This window comes from Lissotriton vulgaris, chromosome 4_1, assembly GCF_964263255.1.
Source record: "Lissotriton vulgaris chromosome 4_1, aLisVul1.2, whole genome shotgun sequence".
Taxonomy (NCBI): Eukaryota; Metazoa; Chordata; class Amphibia; order Caudata; family Salamandridae; genus Lissotriton; species Lissotriton vulgaris.
In genome coordinates this window covers 564,593,690-564,614,006 of record NC_141691.1, presented here as the reverse complement: position 1 = coordinate 564,614,006, position 20,317 = coordinate 564,593,690, and the positions used below count along the sequence as shown (strand labels likewise).

Sequence of the window (20,317 nt, the reverse complement as noted above, 5' to 3'; positions counted from 1 at the left end):
ATATATATATATATATATATATCACTGTTATTATGTCATCACTGTGTCTTAAGAGGATGATACACATCTTGTTGTTACCCTGCCTCATAACTCACAAGAAGCAGCCATCCAGTTTTCCTCCTGCCTGAGCGACCTCGCCTCCTGGAAGTCGAGTAAATGCCTCAATCTGAAAGGCAGAAAAACCGAGGTCCTGGCCGTAGGGAAGCCTCCTTCCATCTGGTCCTCGGCTTGGTGGTCCCGGACTCTGGGCCCTACACCTATCCCAAAGGAGAAAGCCAAAAATCTAAGACTCTGGCTGGACCCCAACTAGGAAGGTTACAGGATAATGATTCAGCATTTTCAAATTGCTGGAAAAAACCCTCGATATCCTCCCTGTCTCAGCCAGGAAAACCCTGGTTCATGATCTTGTAATGTTCCAGTTGGACTATGGAAATGTTGTCTATCCCGGAGCAACAAAAAAATGTCTCCAGAGGCTGCAACGTATCCAGGATGTGGCAGCATGCCTAGACCTTAACCTACCTAGGAGATAATCCTCAACAAAAGCCATTGACTCCCTGCGCTGGCTGCCTATTTGTAAAATAATTATTTTTAAATCCTTGTGCTTTTAACATCAGAGTCTGCAGGGCAAAGGCCATCGTTATCTCCATGATCTTCTTATCCCCCAATAACCCGATCGTCATCTCAGTTCAACTGGGGCTCACCTGGTTAAAGTCCCTAAAGTCCAAAGAGCAAGATTGGGTACGCGCTCGTTCGGCTACTTGGCAGCCAAAAACTGGAATGCATTACCCCTCCTTCTCCAAGCCGAGCCATCTGAAAACATTCTCCTTGGATATTCCAGCTGTGAGGCTCATGTCCGTCCTGTTTCACAGCCCCTGTTCCATCTAGCCTTCCACAGAATGGTTTCCAGCGCTGGGACACACCAGTTGGTGTAACCAGGCACTTTATTTGTCGTTTTATTATTATTAATATTTTTAGTATTATTATTATTGTTGTCCCATGTGGAGCAGCATTAATGTCTACCAAACCCTTTTCAAGTGAGACTTTTATATATACACAACATACATCGTGAACCACATTCCTTCAAAGGTCTTCTCAGATCTAATGCTCAATTAAAATAGCCACAGTAAGTTAAAGTATTTTAGGTGGGCTCATAAAATATATTCAGGAGCAATGCTGGGATGCAAATCCAATGTACTGGTTATGCATTGAGCTATTCACACCATTGGGTCAACATTTCTCTGTCCCTTTACCAGCAAAAGACAACTGTGTTTTGTTGTTAACTAATACACCATGTTCGACATATACAAGTATTACCTGTTAATTCAACATAGCTTTCTATATGTATAAAATGTGAAAAAGCTTTCTTGAACATTAAGTATAAGGGAAGGTAGATTAGTTTTGTGTTAATATCACTGTATTCCCCTGAATTAACAAATAGTAGAGAGGGAGGGGATCACCAACTCAATTGCAGAAATTATATTGATTAATAAAAAATATGGAAAACAAGGAGACCTGCGGCTACCCGCATGTCTTTCATTGGGCCTTGTTAACTACATCTCATCTCAGCTGCAACACACCATGCCATTCTCTGTCATGCATCTAGCGATTTCTGTCTTGCAAAACTGCTATCGGGAGGGGAAATAGGTAGTATGTGGGATGCTGGGCTTGCCTCTATTATGGCTTGTCATTTCCCAGGGGACAACAGCTGAGCCAAAGGCAGGCATCCAACCTGCACTAGGCTCAATGCTTGCCTAGCTTACCCTTCGCTAGCTGTAGGAAAATAGAACACACTTGTTCATAGTAGATACGTGTGTTGATGCTTTTGTTCTAACAAGAAGGGTCGATCCGCAGGGGCAGTGGGAGGTAAAGTGGATTCAGAAACTCGACAACGAATATTTCCACCAAAGGCACTAGGTTAGGCCCTTATTACGAGGAGGGCAGTCCGAGGACCGCAGTACTCATGGTGGCTGTCCGATTACCGACACCACTACAAGGTCTGCTTGCATTATTTTGAGTGTGGCAGTCGGACCAAAACAGGACCATGGCATTCGCCGGGATCCACGATCCTGCAGCAGTGGCGTAGCGAAAAGCAGCAGGGATTTGCTGGTGGTGCCACTGAAACACCTTAAAGCATATTCCGAGTTGCATTTCTACTGCCTATTTCATGGCGGTGAGATCCCATGAAAAGGATGGCAGAGATGAAATGCTGCTTCTGGGCCTGGGGGTGCATGCAGGGGGGCAAATGTTGGGCCCCCTGTAATTGCACCCCATTCCTGCACAGTGTGTCATGCACGAAATGGTGCATGCCACACCATGCAGGAACATGCTGCAGGTGCTTTCATGGTGGCGGTCTGCTGTTAAGGCTCTCCTATAAGCCTAACACAATCGCCGCAGTGAGATCTCCACAGTACCACCTGCCCACCCTTGATTAAAGTCATATTCCCGTGGTTGGGGGCACCTCCGGCTTGACGGCCCTCCTGCAAGTGCAGCAGTGGTGATGTTGCAGGAGGACAGCCAAACTTATAATAAGGCACTTAGGGCTAGATGTAGGTAATATAAATTTACAGATTCGAAAATACCAAATTTTCAGGATTCGGTATTTTCGAATCGGTAAATGCTATGTAGAAAAAAATCGGTAAAAAATACTGAATCATTAATATTCGTTATTTACCGAATTCGGTAATTGCCCTTCATTCCTATGGGCCTGGAGGTCCATAGGAATGAATGTCAATTACTGAATCGGTAAATACCAATTCAGTAAAATTGGGAAAGAGTCAAGGGTGGCATGGTGTCACTTTGACACCCTGTTGCACCCCTGAATAGTGCTGGTGTGCACATGTGTCACACATACATGCCCTAAGGCACAGGTGTAAATGCACAGATTTGCATTTACAGAGGTATTCGTTATTTACCACCAACTATTAGTTGGTGGTAAATAACGACTCCTTAAAGCACAGAAGCACTCTTTAAAGTGCTTCCTACATGTCATTTACCGATTCGGTGAATACTGAAACGGTAAATGATGATTCGGTAAATACCGAATCGGTAAATACCGATTCGTTATTTACCGAATCGTTAAATTTGCCACCTACATCACAAAAGGCTATTACCGGTCGATAACGGCCGATTTCGGCCGTTTCCGACCAGTAATTGCCTTCCTACATCTGGCCTTTAGTCTTTTCATAATATTAGATTTCTTCAGTAAATATAATTACCATTACAGTAGTAATGTTGCTAGCAAAAATAATACCAACCCGTAGTAAAATAGTATGCTCAAGGTACATAAATTGCAATATATAAAACAATATGCAAGGCAAAACAATTACAGCAGAATCAAATAGCAGATCATTAGATTGAGTAACAGAGTGCTTTGCACGACAAAAACAGTGCCCGTTAAATGTGTTTCCAAAAAACACTGTACTCGAGAAATAAGTGTTCGAAAAATTAGGTGAAATGCGCTTTCTTAAAGTGTGCTGCCAAAAAATTAACTTCTTTAAAACTTTAGCTTCTAGCCAATCAATTTGCGTCTTAGTTTGCTGTTTTGAACAATATAAACAATTCCTATTTACAGAACTAATTGTAACACATGTATACATAACATTTTGTCAGCCACATTAACGGAACCGAAATTGTACTTTTTCATCTGCTTTCGATCCAGACACTTGTATCTTTAAAATACAAATAGCTATGATTTTGTGTACGAACATATTTTTTACCACAAGTGAAATATCTTGAAAATACATTGCATTATTCAGTTGCTTCACACAATATTTTCTTGCACCTTGTCATGGTGGAAGGTTAGCATGGGATAAATATGACAATATGAGAACATTTGCACTTCTGCCAAAACACACTGCAGACTTCTTCCTTGTAATGTCACTTCTTGTTAGCTATGGGAAGATGCAACATACTAGAAAGCCAGGGAAATTCAGACTAATTTACAATATTTTCAGTTTTGAAGAGAAAGAAATTCATGCACCTTTATTTGTCATAAGGCCTACTGTGTTAGCATCTACAAAATTATGTCATATACATTTCTAATTTGTTCATTAGCTTTCTCATCTCTACCACCAATATATTAAAAATATAATGCCTGAGATGGTGGGCAGGTAGAACTCAGAAAATACTTATAGGCAAGTTCATTTCTTGCCCACAATATATATAGCAAGATAGCTTTTCCTCTCCATGAATGTCATACATGGAGACATAGGATACAAATTCGTTCTGCCTTTTTAGACATAGGCAGATTATAACAGGAGTGCACTTGGGAATCTGCAATTATCACAGCTTTCCTGAAGTAGTTCTGAGATTCTATGTGTGTTCCAGGTTAATCCCAAGTAAAAGTATTTTGGCATGCAAAAAAGTAGAATGTTTACATTTACATGTGTTAACTTTGTTTTGGTTCTGTGGGGAAAAATATATTTTTGAATAGAGACACACCTTCCTTTACATTCCACCATTATTCAGGGTGTTTGACAAGAGGTAGAGGTCTATTAGATGACACCGTCTCGGAAACGGGACTGACCGACCGTCTCATTATGAAGCTTTCCAACATTTCCCTATGGGAACATGTGGTACGGCCATAAGCCGCCTGTAGTACATGCTCCCATAGGGAAATGTAAGGTGGTGTTAATCCCTGCACCCCGTGGCAGGCACCTTTCAGTGCCAGGCAAAGGGGTGCAGGGATTAACAGGGGAGAAACATAGGTGCCCCCTCAGCCACCAACGGGAGGCTGCAAATGAAAGGGGGCCCTGCTATAGGCCCCCAGACAAGCTTTCCAACAGGATTTCCATGTTGGTAAGGCCGGCATGGAAACCTTGCTGGAAACCATGCATCGTAATCCGGTCGGGCAGGTTCTGACTGGCCCCCTGGCTCCTTGAGCCCATCGGAAGCCAATCGGAATGAACGGCCGGTTTCAATTCCAACTGGCTGAATTAAAATCAGCCAGTCGGAATTAAAACCAATGATGTCTGTCGTAATACCTCCGACCTGAGGCTAGAGGCCTTACGATGGATATCGTAATAGGCCCCTAAATCTCAGACACCCTGTGGTGGAGGTCTTTCAGCCATCACATAGTGATTTACCCACCGCCCAATCAGGATGGCGGTGGGTACTGCGGCGGACGCAAATTCCATCCACCACTTCACCGCCAAAGGCAATTGTTCTGATTCCCTGGCGGACGGTGCAGTGAACCAAATTAGGATGTTGGAAAAAACGTCCTTTCCATGGCGGCAATGCCGCCATAGAAAGGCTGGTGGGGACAGTGCCATTTGACAATAGCTTTTCTCGTGTGGCTCTGGTCTGCGGTGCTAAAAAGTGTTCTATTTTCATGTATGTAAGTACATTTGCTATTGTGCTCTCCATAAGGCTTCTCTCTCTGGCTCCGAAGCATTTACTTTGAAAAAATTAGACCGGTCATCTGAATACATCAGCTAGGATAATGGAATTAGACTCAGGCTCTATATTGTTGGTCTTGAGAACCGGGGCCATGATTATTAAGAACAGCCAGGGGCATTTGTATTGTGCATCTAGAGGGGAAATTCTTGGAGAACGCATACAAGCCAAAGGAAAAGCATTTGCCAAAAATGTTTACATTAATCAGAAACGAAAGTTAAAGGCTTTAAGATGATCATGTACCTCCGACCCTAAACAATGCCGACTAGCGATCCAGTAGCATTTATCCTATGAACCGCCAAGCAGCTTCTGGGAAACCAAAGTCTTTAGGTTCCGGGGGGGAGGGGTATGGTTGGGAAGCTGAAACTTAAAGGAATTGATGGAAGGGAGCAGAGCCTGCAGCATAATTTGACTCACACAGGAAACATCACCAGGCCCAGACACAGAAAGGATTGACAGATTGATAGCTCTTTCTCAATTCTGTGGGTAGAGGTGCATGGCCGTACTTAGTTAGTGGAGTGATTTGTCCAGTTAATTTCAATAACGGATGAGACTTCTTCATGCTAACTAGTTACGAGACCCCCAACCGTCGGCATCCAACTTCTTAGAGGGACAAGTGGCATTTAGCCGCACAAGATCAAGCAATAACAGGTATGTGATGCCCTTAGATGTCTGGGGCTGCTGGCGCTCTATACCGAATGGATCAGTTTGTGTCTACCGTTCGTCGACAGGTGCAGGTAACCGGCTGAACCCTGTTTGTGATAGGGATTCAAGATTTTAGCCGCTCCGCACCCTGACCAGGTGCCGTGAGCGTGAGGGGTAGGTGTTCCGCCGCTCCAGTGTCAACGCCAAGGTGTATCCAACCTTAGAAACGCTGGCCTCACGGGAGCATGCTGCGGGGCCCATTCTTAATCCCCTTAGGGTCGCCTAAATAGAGCAGGACCCCTTGGCCCTCTTGTCCTCCGACCCAGCGAGGTTGTATTTGCTTTCTTTATATAGATCGAGCACTGAGTCCACTTTTGTTTCTTTGTGTAGTACTTTATTTTAGGTCCTGACGAATCGCCTTCCGGCGAGAAACATGTTGACCACACTTAGGGGGTAGAGTTATTGTTCTGTACACCTTTACGGTCTCTAAACTCCCCTCCCACCCCTTTTAACCAAGGAATCAGCCACGTTATTAAAGTTGCAAGTGGACTGATTACCTTTTTTATTGCTTTCACTCACCATTGCACTGACTACACCTTCCTTCATCCTCACCCGCATCCACCATCGGCAAGGAACTAAAAGAACCCCGCGAAAAGAGTACCTTTGGGGACTCCGTCAGACATTGCAGCGCCGGTCTGACGAGGGGCAGTGAGCCGATGATGACACCGGACACCCTCCAGTAAGGGTGTGTTTCACGCTTATTACTTTGGGTGTGTGAGGCTCTCTAAGTTCCGACTAGGGAACTCTCTCTTTGCAGCCACGGTATTTACAATACCATTTCCTTGCTCCACACTGTTAGACGCCCCCTGGGGAACTTTGTACTTTGCTGCTAGCAGGGATTCAAGATTTACAATATTTTCCATGAACGAGGAATTCCCATTAATTGTGGGTCATAAGCTTGCGTTGATTAAGTCCCAGACCTTTGTACACAATGCCAGTCACTACTTCTGATTAGAAGGTTTAGCGAGGCCCTCGGATATGCCCTGTTGGGGTCGGCAATAAACCTGCAGGAGCACCGAGAAGATGTTCAAACTTGACTATCTAGAGGAAGTAAAAGTTATAGCAAGGTTTCTGTAGGTGAGCTTGCGGAAGAATCATTAAAGGCAGAGCGACTTGAGCGATGGACGGCGCTAGCCTGACACCCTCAGCTGCCACCAAGATGGAATACACCCACCATAGGCACAGGTCCCAGCCCTGCCCTCATGTGCCCTGACTGGTGGAGAGGACAGTAGCCACCGGGGTGCTTGGGTGAGGACAGGGCATTTTGCGAGCTCCTCTACCAGGGAAGACTCAACTGAAGAAGGCAGAGGCACTGAGGACAGAGGTGTCCTAGGGTGGGAGCCCCCATCCTGCTAATACCCCTGGAAAACCTTGAAGGATCGACACATATGACCACTTGCTGAATTTAGAATTTTGTCTACAATTCAGAAATGTACAGCTTTCCGGGACCCACCATGGGTTTCACACGCAACTCTACCACTAACTGGAAGGAGGCTGAACACCCAAACATTTTGGAAAAATTGGCTATGTACCAGTAAAATGTAAAAACTGTGTCGAAAAATTTGTTTTTCTGATTCAAGTCTGCCTATTCCTGAAAGCAGGGAATATGGTGATTTTAGCACCAAAAAGCCTTCATTGAAGCCATTTGCAGGGAAATAAAAGACGCTTACTTCAGCAGCACTTCTTTCCCAAAACACCAAAATGTAGCTGTGTTTTGGCTAATTTCTCGGTCCCCTCCAGGGAAATCCTCAAATCGAGGGTACCTTTAGAATCCCCAGGATGTTGGAAACAAAGATGCAAATTTGGCATGGATACATTATGTGAACAAAAAGTTATGGGGGCCTAAGCGTGAACTATCCCAAATAGCCAAAAAAGGGTTTTACATAGGGTGGCGAAAAGGCCTGGTAGCAAAGAGGTTAAACAAAATTGTGCATATTTTTAAAATGTATGGCTCCTCCTGTAGTGTAGTTCCTATTTTCCCAATAGGCTCTGCGCATTGGAATAACATAAACAGCAGTGTAGACGTAGGACTGAGGTCATCTAGGTCTCTACTGACTATCTTAAACTTAATTTAGGTTTGCGCCAGCTAGCTCAGAGGTCACTGGAAACTTTCTCGAATGAAGAGGTAATGGATAACCTTCCCTGGCTCAGACAAGAAGGGATTCAGTTTCCGACAACCGCATAAACATGACAACTTTGCTCCCTCAGAATAAGAGTATATCTCTAGAGTCATGTGAAAACAATAGACAGATATTTCACTCAGTCATCATTGCATACTTAATTTCACCAGAATGCAGAGAAATGGAGAGACGGGCATTTTCAATAAAAAGGTGTTATTTATTAAGCAGTCTTCCTTCTCATGCAAGAGAAATGAATTACCACAATTGCAATACTTAAAGAAAAGTAAACTGCGTACAGTAAAAGTAGTATTATGAAATAATACTGTAAAAGCATTAATACGGTTTCTTAGCCATATGATACTTTAAAATGGATAAAATATATACATATATATATGCATTGGCTAAAAGGCTCAACTGGTGCTTCTAACTAAGCCTACCCCGGTGTACCTGACCTAAGCCTAATACGTGGGAAGGGACAAGGAAGTAGCAGTGTTAAGTTAAGTTGGTTAAGATAGTTTTGCCAAGAATCTGCATCAAGAATTCTCTTAAGGGTTTAGTCAGCTCCGTACCTTGGTAATAGAATGTGGGAGGTGTGGTATCTCTTTCCACAGGACTCGATATCCCAGCAACCCGCAAGGGTAGGCTGGAAACACCGGAGCTGGATTTTCTCGGCTGGAGAAAAAGACAGCGTCGCTCTCAGTGCGTCTCACAGGAGGGGCGGCTTCCGCAGGGCACTCGCATCAGCTGGGCTCTCGGGAAAGTAGATGGCTGCTCTGCTCCAAACCACTGTGTGTTTGCTTAAGGTAACTGTTGGTATTTTATACCTGAAAGGTGACGGGTTTGACGTAAGGTTTGACATAAGACGTCACCAAGAACTAACAGTTATTGCAGGACTTCAGGAGTTCTTGTTCAAATCAAAACAAAAGCAGAGGGGGTTTTCCCGGGCTGCTGGAGGCTTGGTTTGTTTAAAGAACCCGTTGTGCTTTCTAGGAGTCGATGGGAGTAGCCATGCTGTGCTTTGAATTGCATGGGCTATTACTGAATATGAATCTGATTCTTATGCCTTTGTCAGGACACTATTGACTATAACCTCACAAGGGCATAAATCGGGAATATCGAATTAGGGTCCTAGATAAGAACACAACACTCCATTTACATTCCATTTAAGGCATATTATTCCACATTGTAAAAAGATTCGACATATCTCCAATTGAGTTCATTATATTCAATTTAAAGTGAAAATCCTGAAAAAAATCTGAACTATTTGTATCTTTAATGCAGCTCTTTCTAGTGGGGTCTAACAAATGGGGGAGGGGGGTCTCAAAAGTGCTGTTTTGTATTTTAATTCCTAAAGTATTGTTTGCCCTTCGTTAGGTAAAATGCGGCTGAATGAAATTCTGCAACATTTGACACAAACCTAGTACCAAGGATTGTTCCTTCCTTTATTTAGCATGGATCAGTACAGTAATTATTGCAAAATTATCATGTAGGTATGCCACATGGGCACAAAGAGGTGACGTTTTTGAGATCTCTTGACAGGTGGCCTGTGGATCTGCCCACCTCTTTGGATCAAAAATGGCAATTCGCCTAGCAAAGTGAAATGAGAATCAAGATTTCATTAAAGACACAGAGGCTAAAGTTATGCATTATATATTTTAATGATACTCCTGCAGCACCCTTAAAGGACTTATAATAATCCAAAAAACACCAGAACACCCCAGTCTAGTTCTAATGTTCCACTCAAGAGGAGGAATGTTCTTGTCCAGAACATTCCTCCTCTTTTAAGTTGTGAAAATCCTTTCTTCCTTCCACACCTTCTCCTTCTTTATCCACCATGCTGTCCAAATCCTCTTCCTTGCTTGTTAGTCTGCTGAGAGATTAAAACACCTAACCCGTTAACATTCAAAACATCTTCACAACTTACAATCACAGATAACATCCTTATTATATATATTTACCATACATGAATCGAAAAACACTCCCCATTCACTGTGGTCTCAAAATCTCCCCTTCCTTCATTTCAATTTTTTTATGGGACAACTAGCATGGTATTTATTTATCAAAGGAAGTAGGAGGGGGGATAATGTTAGCCTCCATGTCTTTAATGAAATCTTGATTCTCATTTCACTTTGCCGGGAGAATCGCCATTTCATTTCAAGACAGAAGGCTACCATTATGCGTATTGAAAGTATTCTAATATTAAATTTGACACATATTTTATTGGTCTAAAATAATGCTTCGCAAAAATTCCCACAATGGACCAATCAGCTACTTTCAACATTTACACCAATCGACTACCCGAAAAATACATTTTACTTGTTACTGCAACTTTTAAAGAATATGATTTGAATTTTCCACATCAATGTCACTTTCCTTTATTACATTTTTAACCCATCTTGCAATAGTTGCAGTGCTTACTGCACCATATGGTTTCACAGAAGATATTAACAATGAATTCTCTCCATGCTTTCTGTATTCCATGACTGCTCTCATATTCATTCATACACACAAATTTCTTTCCTCTGGTAATTTTGGATGAAACATTGACTCCGACATTGTCTGTGTCTTCTTCCAGATCTCAAAGAACACCCCATCTGGACCTATTATCTTGCTACTTACCTCCAATGGTTTCACATCTGAAACTCATCTACATGATACCAAACAAAACAAAGCTGCTCATTAAATCCAAATATTTATTTTCAGGCCAACCTAAAAACAGGCTCAACACCGCATTGGCATCCCACAACACACCATATCTAGCCTAAGAGGCCTTTTCAACCTCAGACTCTTCAGAATTTTACATACCATAATTTTTCTCTCCACTGACTTGTCGTCCACAAGAGTATGTCCTGCAGAAACTGCTGAACTATTTCAATGAAATGTCTGATAACCTAACCCTTCTTCAAACATCTCCACGAAAAAAAGTATTACTTCATCTTTAGGAGCCTCCATGGGATCCAAACTCCTTTCCCTGTACCAACTAGACCTTATTCTCCCAATTACTTTGTATCTTCTCCCCGTTGCCCAAGACTCCTCCAGTAACTCTGCAGCCTTACTTGAAAGTCCTCTGAAACTGCTAGATCTCCTGACACCCTCCAAACAAGAAGGTTCAACACATTCCTCTGCACTAAAGGATCCTCACCTTCTGAGATCCTTCGAAGACCTTCGCTTGCAGGAATCAAAAAAGGTGTTGCACATGCCAGTTCCATCACTGATGGGAACCAGACCTGCGATACCTAGAATGGCGTTATCAACACTATTTGACATCTCTCCTGTCTCACCTTCAATACTACTCTCTGTATCATGGGAAAAGGAGGAACAGCATATGTCCTCATTCCTTGTAAAATTGTTGGAATGCGTCTAGCGCTGATGCCTAAGGATCTGCTTTCTAACTGAAAAAGTTCTCTACCTGATAAGTCAAATGACTTGCAAAAAGATCCACCTCCAATGGACCCCAAAATTCATCTATCCTTAAAAAGCAATTCCTATCCAATTTCCAATTGCTGTAATCCCTCAAATGTTTTGAATTCCAAGCACTATCTGATTCATCTCTCCTCTATCTTGTGTTCCAAACAAAATTTCCAAAACTCTGTTGCCAAGCTTGCCAATCCTCTGGATCTTGTTCCTCCCAATTTGTTTATATATGCCACTGCTGGCACATTGTCAATCCTTATGAACACCGAATGGCCTCTTAGAGTTCTCCTAAAACCTTTCACTGCATATACCCCTGAAGTCTGCTCCAAGCAATTCATGTGTACCGACTATCTACCTTCGACCAAACCCCACCTGCCTGTTGAATTCATAAACGTGCTCCCCATTCAACTCAAACTTGCATCAGTCTCCAAAACATAACCCAGAGAACTCCCAAAGATTGGCGTCCTATCCACACCTCCATATTGTTCATCCACCATAACAATTCCTCTTTCGCCTCCATACAAAAGTATTTTGTCTCCATACCATAAACCATTTCTCAATGCCTCCACTTTCACCCTCTGCAAACCTTGGTAATGATGGGGGACCTGGAAACATTGTTTCATTCATGAAGACCTCAAACCTACTATACTTTCCAAATCCCTCAATGTCATAAACTTCTTTTCCATATTTAGTTGTATCTCTTTTTTATCAACTTCACCTCTTTTTCCACTAACAATCGTAGACTCTTCACTGTATCTGCCTGAAATCCCCAAAACCCCATTGTTTGATTTGGTTCTAGAACAGATTTCTCTTTGTTCGCTATAAACCCTTAAGTCTTACAACTTCCTTCAATTCCTACAGATCCTATACCTCTTTGCCGAAAATAGGATAAAACAACAACCATGACCTTGGTGAAGCACCAAGGTGCTAAAGATAGGCTAAAAGGAAGACATAGAAATTGATTTAAATTGATTTGGCTCTAGAACAGATTTCGCTTTGTTCGATATAAACCCTTAAGTCTTACAACTTCCTTCAATTCCTACTGATCCTATACCTCTTTGCCGAAAATAGGATAAAACAACAACCATCACCTAAAAGGAAGACATAGAATTTGGTAAAGAATCCTTTTCCCAACTGAATTGTAGCAATTTCTGACTTTCTATTTTTATTGGAATAGTGAAATCAGTGCCTAATTCATGCTGGTGTTTTCCGGTGCTTAGCACCGGCACTTTCTTATCAGGGCCAGGTCTACACTCTACACCCATCTGCTGCACGTGGTGGTCACATAATGGATATTGGTTGCAATGATGTATTTAATTCAGTTTACCTGCAGCTGCAGAGTGTTGTTCTCATAACCATCTCCAGTCTCGAGTGAGTGTCCCGTTCAGAAGTGGTGCTGCGGGTCTTGCGGCTGTAAGGGTGAGCCAAGGCTGAGGCAAAAGCAATCAGTTAGATTCATGAATCATTACATTTTTATTGATGGCGGCCCTTAGTTCAGTGTTGCCAGTGCCGTGTGGGCGGTCCGCGGGACACTGATTCATTGGGCTGGATTTTGGTTCTGCAGGAGCTGTGCGGCAGCAGGCAGCTTGCACAGATTTTTTTCAAATTGCCACGCCCCAGCATACCCGCATGCGCACACCCCACAGCGAGGCATCTGGAAAGGGGCGACCACTCGGTCCCCCCGAACGTATGGTTGGGTGCCCCGATCCTCCCGGGAAACCATTTTGGGCGGGGGGCGTGTCTCGGCTGGTATGCCCGAAGCGGCATTGCCGGGGCGCGCCCTTTCCCGCCCAAGAGGGGTTGTCCTAGACACCTACACCGATGGCCACGCCCAGTAGGCGTACCAGCGGAGGGTACACGCCCTCCCGAAGAAGAATAAAGAGAGCGGGAATCCGAAGAAGCATCCTCTTGTTCCTGTGCTTGGAAGTTGCACCCACTCGTTGCACGTGAGCCCTCAACGGAACAAGGAGAAATTTGAGAACTTGTAATTCTTGTGTTTCTCTTTCAGTGACTTTACAGAGAAGAGTCCCGGACCGTCTTGATCGACCCGGAGTAAATACATCGAACCATGTCTGGCAAGAAGACAGGAAAGGGTTCCGAGACAGACCAGGTGCTTCGCATGTTGGTGAACAGGATGACGCGAATTGAACGGAGCGTCGGTCAGGTTCCAGCGCTTGGTCGAGATATGGCGGGGATTAAGAAGCAACTGGCCACAATGAACAAGCCTGGTAACCCGAAGAAGGTAATAGGCCCGGCATTGCCGGGAGTCGCCCCCGAGGGTAGAGAGAAACGGGTAAAGAGGAGGGCGGCATCAGGGAAGGTTCCGGTCCCAGAGGTGCCCCCGGCCGGCCCTGCCTTACCAGCTGATGCCCCAGTACCAACTCCAGACGCGGGTCAACCGATTCCGGTTGTGATTACGCCTGCCGTCGATGAGGACATGCCACCCGAATTGGCCACCCAGTTGGCCGCGTGGCTCAACAAAAAGGCAGGGGGTGCTACGGCGCCCGGAGACACGGCCGAAGAGGCCAGGCTACTAATCCAGCAGTTGCGGCAGTCGCGAGATGCCGCGAAGGCGAATCTCCCTCTTGTCTCCCCACAGGTGACCCCGGAAGGATCGGCAGCTGGCACTGAGAAAACGGCGGGAACAACGACTGAACCGGGTAAGCTCGCTTTGCCAATGGCGGGGGAGGGCTCCTTGCCCTCAAGACGGGAGAGGGTGGTTCAACATATCCCGTTGGCCAGGAAGAATTGATATGGGCAGACAAGTATGTTAATATGTTTTCACTGTTGACCGACCATCGCGAGATGGAGTATGCTAAGACACAGAAAGATTTGTGGCACCCGAGTGTCTGGCGAGTCAAAATGGCGGGATTCAGGGTGGATGAGACGATAACAAATTGGGCCAAGGCCTTTGCAATGTTTACTGCGATTATTGGCGAGCGTAAGCCAGAGGTGTTGCCCGAATTGTCTTGTTATCAGGCTCGTATGATGGATTTTTATGAAACATATGAGGAAAATGAATGGATGGATTACGACATGAAATTCCGTAAAGCGAAAGAGTATGATCCCTCTCTGACATGGGATTGCCTCGACTCGATTTCTTGGCAGAAACAGCTCCTGCCTGGCGCGGTGAAGACGTCCTCGCCGGGTGGGAATGGGTCAGGGTTTTCCCGCCAGCAGCCCGCGGTGCCCTTTCGAGCAGGCGCCGGTGGCGATCACCAGCCGAGAACCGGCGGGAATGAAGGGAAACGGGGGTTCTGTTGGGGCTTCAATAGAGGCAACTGTACTAGACCGCAAGGGGCATGTAAGTTCAAACATGCATGTGCGGGTTGCGGGAATTCCTCGCACCCGGAGATTTCATGCAGGTCGAAAAATAGCGGGTCGGGGGATAGAGGAGGGTCCAAACAGGACTGAGGGGGATCATTGTGTACAATTGCCCACTCCCGTTGATCTCATGGCTATGACTCTGTGGTTAAACAAATACCCTGATTATGTCTCTGCTGGGGTGTTGAGGAAGGGATTCTAATATGGCTTCCACATCCCGGCAGGGGATTTTCGTGGGGAACCTTTTTGTAAAAAACAGCTTTCAGCACAACATAATCCAGGTGTGGTAGAGAAGAAAATCGCCAAAGAGGTGACCCTAGGCCGAGTCGCTGGCCCATTTCAGTGCCCGCCAGTGGCGAATTTCATCTGTTCCCCATTAGGGGTGGTCCCCAAAAAAGACCCGGGGGAATTTAGGCTGATCCACAATCTGTCTGCTCCAAGGGGCTTCTCAGTAAACGATCCTATTAACCCTGAAGTCTGTTCGGTGCGGTACGCATCATTCGATGATGCCGTCACCATGTTGAATCGCCTGGGCCCCGGGGCGCTGATGGCGAAATCAGATATCGAATCAGCATTCCGGTTGCTCCCGGTACACCCACAGGATCAGCGTTTGCTAGGTTTTTCGTTCCAAGGACGTTATTACATGGATAAATGCATGCCGATGGGTTGCTCCATTTCCTGTGGCTATTTTGAAAAATTCAGTTGTTTTTTAGAGTGGGCATTCACCGAGGCCACAGGGCATAGGCATGTTATGCATTACCTAGATGACTTTCTGTTCTTGGGAGCAGCCGGCGACACGGAATGTGCACAGGCGTTACAGGACTTTTGCATCCACATGAGGGAATTTGGAGTGCCATTGGCACCAGGTAAGACGGTCGGACCATCTACTTCACTTGAGTTTCTGGGAATTGAACTCGATTCTGTGGAGGGATGTTTCCGTTTGCCAATGGAAAAGATAGCTAAATTTAGGGCTTCCCCGAAACTATGCCTTAGTAAGGAGAAAGTGACCCTGCACCAGTTACAGCAGGCGGTAGGACAGCTTAACTTTGCCTTGAGAGTGATACCGATGGCCCGCCCCTTTTCACGCTCTATTGCACAAGCTATGGTTGGTCTCAAGGAAGGACACCACCGCACGAGACAGTCTGCAGAGGTTCGCCAGGATATGCGCATCTGGTTGGCATTTCTGGCGGATTTCAACGGTCGAGTGGTGTGGAACAAGCCGCCGGCGTCTTCGGACGAGCTAGGTTTGTGGACAGACTCGGCAGGGGGCGTGGGATTCGGCGCCATCTTTGGTAATCGATGGTCGGCGCGAACGTGGCCGACGTGGTGGCACACCAGCGGTCTCACAGGTAATATAGGGTTCCTCGAGCTATTCCCTATTTTTGTTGCTCTGATGGCATGGCCGGACGAGTTCCGAGACCGCTCAGTGGTATTTTGGTCCGATAATATGACTGTTGTCTAATGCATTAACAATCAGGCAGCACGCTGAAAATGTATCTTGAGATTATTGAAGGAAGTTGTGCTGCTTTGCATGAGACTGAATGTACAGTTCAGAGCGAAACATGTGCCGGGTGTACTGAATCATGCGGCTGATGCACTCTCTCGTTCACATATGCAGGCGTTCAGGGGTTATCTACCTACAGCGGACCTAGCGGCGGCACCATTCCCCGAAGCACTCTGGCTAATCGGTGCCCCGGATTACAAGACCTCGTGGCAGCAAGCTTAGCCCCCAGGACAAGGAAGGCATATGAAGGAGCGTTTCGTTCCTATTGTGCATTTTTGGGTCCGACAGGGAATCAGAACTGGGGTCAGGAGGAGTCCTTTCTTGGGTTTTTGGTAGCACTGCACAGGGAAGGCCGATCAGCGGCAACGGCCAATAGGCATCGTGCGGCCATTTCATTCATGGCGCAGGTGCATGGCATAAAAGACCCAACGGGTTCCTTTTTGGTGAAGAAAGCCCTTCGTGGCTGGCAGCGCCTCGAGGGTCGTAAGCAGGACGAGAGGCGCCCGATTGGCTTAGAGAGGTTGGCCCTACTCATGGCAAAACTAGTCACGACATGCTCCTCCCATTTCGAAGCAGTTCTGTTCCGGGCAGCTTTCGCATTAGCATTCCATGGGGCTATGCGGGTGAGCGAACTGGTCGCAAGGAATAAGAAAGATGTGGAGGGAAGCTTGTGCAGGGATCACATCTTAATTAAGGGTGATTCGATGGTGGTCACGATAGCTAGGTCCAAAACTGATCAGGGAGCTATGGGCCACAGTGTTGTTGTGCAGCACATGCGAGGGTCCCCCACGTGCCCGATAAGGTGCATCGAAGAATACTTGGCACTGAGGGAGGATACATGGGGGGGAAGTTTGCTAAGGCACATCGATGCCACCCCGCTGACGAGGTTTCAGTTCCAGAGGGTGCTAGCACTGACAATCGCGGCGGCGGGCATGGACCCGGTTGATTTTGGGATCCACTCCTTTAGGATAGGGGCTGCTACTGAGGCTACAGCCAGGGGTCAGAGTGCTGAAGAAGTAAAACAGTTGGGACGATGGTCCTCGGATTGTTTTAAAAGGTATGTGCGTATGCACATGTTGTGAAGTCAAGTTACATGCACTCACGCTTCTTGTCTTCTGTTTGATTTACAGTTTCGCGAGCATATCATGCGGGGCGTAATTGGCAGTCGACCCAGCACCAGGGGACCAGCGGTCATGGATCACCTGCTGAGGAGAGAGTGGTGTGGGTCATGGGCCACTCATACGTGAGGCAGGCCGGGGACGTATTCAAAGCAGGTGACGCGGCTCACGCAGCTGGGGAATACGGGTACAGAGTGGACTTCCACGGAAGGGGCGGGCTCTGTATTGACCAGTTCGAAATGTTTGTTGAGGGTCTCTTAGGGCGGCAGAGGTCACCGCCATCGGTAATCATAGTACACCTGGGGGGCAATGATTTGGTGACAATCAGTAGGCGAGTATTGCTCGAGCGAGTTTTGTCTGCTGTTAGCTGGTTGGCAAAAAGAATCCCGGGGTGCACGATTGCCTGGTCCCACATGATTCCCAGAAGGGTTTGGCGGGGGGGCCTTTCTGTGTCAGCTCTGAACCATTCAGTGAAGAAGGTTAATAACAAGCTTGGTAGATTATTTCGCTCTCCGCAGTTGCATAGCATTCCGCATGGGTGTATTCGGGGTGATCACATGTATCTCAATGATGGGGTTCACCTGTCCAGGGAGGGGAATGTCTTACTCATAGGAGACTTCATAGCGTGGCTAAGGGGTTTGAGGAAGCATGACCTTTAGGAGGAGTTTGTGGGGGGCCGGATAGCCGGTCAACTATCCGGCCTGTGGCGGTAAGGTCATGATCGGTGAGCAGTAATTTCAAGGTCCCTAGAGGGGGGCGCCACCCACTATGGATGGGAGCTCCCGGGGGGAGGCGGCCATTGGCCCCTCCCATTGGGAGGCGGCACCCACTAAGTATGGGTCGCCTAAGGGGAGACGGCCATATGCCCCTTCCAGGGGAGGAGGCGGCTATATGCCCCTCCTACGAATTTCCCGGGGCCCGGATATCCGCAACGGCGGATGTGAGAGAGAGTGTGGGGTGGGGGGGAGTCCACGCTGTCCTTCCTACAGATACCTCACACGGGTGCTCGGACGACCTTTAAGATGGCGTCGAGCTGAAATGGGGGCCCTAACAAGACAAGGGAAATTGGAGTTGGCACAGAAGGTAAAGTCCTCTGCGCGGCCGCCACTCACACCGTGAGGGCGATAGTTGTGGTAGTAGGGATCTGACACCGGTTGTGACCTTGCCGTTGGCCCTTAATGCTAGGATGTACAATTTTAATTTAGAATGTATGCATTTGCAGGATGTTAGACTCGGCTAGGAAACCTTTGTATTAGAGATTTGTTAAGGTTAGCCAATGAACATGTCTTCATCGAAATGTAATAAATGAAAATTGTACATGATATGAAACTTTTTATTTAATGTTTTAATTTTGTTTCATATTTTAATAAATACGGCCGGGAGGGTGACTCCCTCCCGCCTTCCAAAAGTTCAGAACTGAGTCCGTCTTCCCATCCTTGGGGATTGTGTTGGGAGGGGGTGACAGGCATCCCGGCCATACGTTTGTTCAACAGTAACTAGCAGCAGCAGGTCGGCTTACCGGAACCAGTCAGTGCAGTTTGTGTCCTGGCCGGCCACCATGAGTACAGGTAAATTAATTAAGTAGTAGCCAGTGGTCATGATCGATGCTTTGCCAATAATATGCCATAATCACCATGCCAAACTAACGCTTTTTTTTGGGAGCGGAGTGGAGGCGTGACGGTCATCGCAATTCGGAAGTCATGCATTTTTTCAGTTAATAATACTGTTCTTTACCACGTGTGCCCTTGAAAGGCTGATTAGACGTAAAGTTATTTTCATGAACCACATTATTGTGTATTTTTTTCCAGCTAACCCTTTGCTATTTAGTTATTGCGCTGTATCAGTTTTTTGGGTAGGCAAGGATATAACCTAGCCAAATGACCACAGTGCACAGGTAGCTCCGATGATAGTACTAGTCGAAATAAACCTGTGCAGGCTGGCTGGCAAAAATCGGTCTTGACTGACTGTGTCTCACTCTTTTAGTCCTGAAATGCCCGTTCTGTGCTCTCGGGGATGGCAGCACAACGAAGCCGTAAGTAAAATTAAGAGTTGTTAGCTAAACCCATTCAATAAAACAACATTAGTTTTGTGCCGTTATTGATCTTTTATTTCCAAATGTTATTGGTATGCAAGGGATGGGGCCAGCTAACATGTTTTGCCCAAACATGGGCTACTTCAGGGCAAAGTATTTATAGTAGGTACTGCTGCCAGCGTATCTGGTGAGTGTGACACTCCGTTCTGGAAATCTTTGAAGCAGTACTTACTATAATAAGTACTTTGCCCTGAAGAAGCCCATGGTCGAAATGTTTCAGACTCCAAACAATAATGAGGCTTTCTTCAGGACCATATGATGTGAACTGTGATGTAAAAACAACAATTGATGGACAGAGTGTAAAACAATGTCATACATTCACCCCAGTACAGAGATCTGGACCTAAATCCATCGTTTTTTTGCTCACCACATAACCCCAGTTCAGACAAGGCCATATGGAAATCAACCTTGACCCTGTGCCTCATGGGAACAGTCCAGCCCAAACTGCCAAGCCATGTCTTCCCTGGTCCGGAATCAAGCATCCTAGTACCGGTTTCTGGCTATCAGCCGTCTTCAACCAGGATAGCTTGATTCCAGTGGTGTGGAGAGCATGGGACTCATGTCTGAGCATACCCATCCCACTCGGAGTGACATATGCAAAAACAACTGTTGATGGACAGAATGCAGAACAATGTCATACATTCAC

At 46.0% G+C, this 20,317-nt stretch overlaps 1 pseudogene; it reads left to right on the top strand.

The window, feature by feature from the left end:
* Nucleotides 1-5,213: 5,213 nt before the first annotated feature.
* On the top strand, nucleotides 5,214-7,199 carry LOC147722258 (18S ribosomal RNA; annotated as a pseudogene).
* The last annotated feature ends 13,118 nt before the right edge of the window (nucleotides 7,200-20,317 follow it).